Consider the following 1,900-nt stretch of genomic DNA (forward strand, 5'->3'; position numbering starts at 1 on the left):
CAAGATAACCATCAGACTGTGTAGAGCGGCGCCCAGGAACTCACTGCACTTACTATTTTCCCTGGGTGCCGCTACGTTCGCCCGCTCTGGCCCCCGGTATATTCCACGCACTGTATAGTAATTGCTGCTAACTTCGCAACAGGAAGGAGACATCAGCTTCTCTCCTGGGCGTTCCTTCTCCCAGGCTGTGAGCTCTGCACTGCGATTGGACAGCGCTACAGCCTGGGAGAAGGAACGCCCAGGGAGAAACAGGGCAGACTCCTCCCTGGTGAACCGATAGTAGCAATTACCATAGAGCGCGGGAGAAGGTAACGGGGCCACAGCGGGCGAACGGAGCGGCGCCCGGGGATAATAGTAAGTGCAGTGAGATCCCTGGGCGCCGCTCTACATGGCCAGATAGTTATCTTGCAATGTTGGCACCCATGAAAGGTTCTCTTTAAAGTCTCCAAAGATCTCAGTTTGGTCACTTTCCTTTTCTTTTCAGTTTGTTTACACATACCTCTTACATCCAGTGACGTCTCCTTTGATGTAGATCAGGCATCCTCAAACTGTGGCCCTCCAGCTGTTGTAAAACTACAACTCCCACAATGCTGTAGGCTGATACCTGTAGGCTGTTCGGGCATGCTGGGAGTTGTAGTTTTGCAACAGCTGGAGGGCCACAGTTTGAAGATTCCTGATGTAGATGTTCCTTCACTCTTCCTCATCTTCTCCTTTCAGACCTTCAGACCAGACCACCATTTTTCAGCCATTTCTTATCTCTGCAGTTTGACAAAAAAAATCTTAGTTTACTACTTTTCCATCATCCTGACTACCCCCAATACTGTGCCGCTGTGCTCCCCAATACTATACTGCAGAAACAGATAAACCCCCTGATAGTAGTACCATGCAGAGCCCCCCCCCATATAAAATACCCCTTCTTTGTGGCCTCAGTAGAATCCCCCATAGTGCCCCCCAATAATATGCCAGTAAGAAGTGCCCCCATAGATGCCCCCCAATAATGTGCCAGTAGAAAGTGCCCCCATAGATGCCCCCCAATAATGTGCCAGTAAGTGCCCCCATAGATGTCCCCAATAATGTGCCAGTAAGTGCCCCATAGATGACCCCCAATAATGTGCCAGTTGAAAGTGCCCCCATAGATGCCCCCCAATAATGTGCCTGTTAGAAGTGCCCCCATAGATGCCCCCCAATAATGTGCCAGTTAGAAGTGCCTCTCCATGCCCCCCCAATCATGTGCCACAAGTATTGTCCCGTAAAAAAATAAATAAACACTTATACTTACCTCCATGTCAGTGATGCGATGCAGGCCTCTTCCGGCCTGTGTCCCACGCTGTATGGCTCAGACGGCGCGCTGTATGGCTCAGACGGCGCGATGACGTCGGCTCGATGCCTGCACCGGCCTCTAATAGGCTGCCTATCAGAGGAACAGGGAAGGGACATGCCTCTCCTTCCCCTGCCGCAGCACAGCCATCTGTATCGCTGTACTGAGGATGGCGATACAGATGACTATGGAGATGGAAGCTCTCATCCCCCGATCCGCTCTCTGCCCTGACTCTAATTATATTCTCAGGGGGGGGGGGGGGCTAGGAGACCTGTTGCCTCCCCCCTGCATCACCAGCGTGACTAGCGCCCCCCTTTGACTTGCGCCCCGTGTGGTGGCACCCCTCGCCCGGCCCTAGAAACGGCCCTGCATAGATGGACAGACAGCTTACCAACACTGATGGGAAGGGTATTTAAGCTGTCAGGACCAGATATGTGCAGCCAGTGAGATCTGATAGCTGTTACAGTCTGACTTGGGTTCCCCACAGCCAGTTGCATTTCATCTCGATAGTCATAACATTATATTTAGAAATAATGACTACGACACCACAATAAACTGGCAACAAGTGGTTGTGCTGTAAAA

Source organism: Bufo bufo, chromosome 2 (genome assembly GCF_905171765.1).
Source record: "Bufo bufo chromosome 2, aBufBuf1.1, whole genome shotgun sequence".
Lineage (NCBI taxonomy): Eukaryota > Metazoa > Chordata > Amphibia > Anura > Bufonidae > Bufo > Bufo bufo.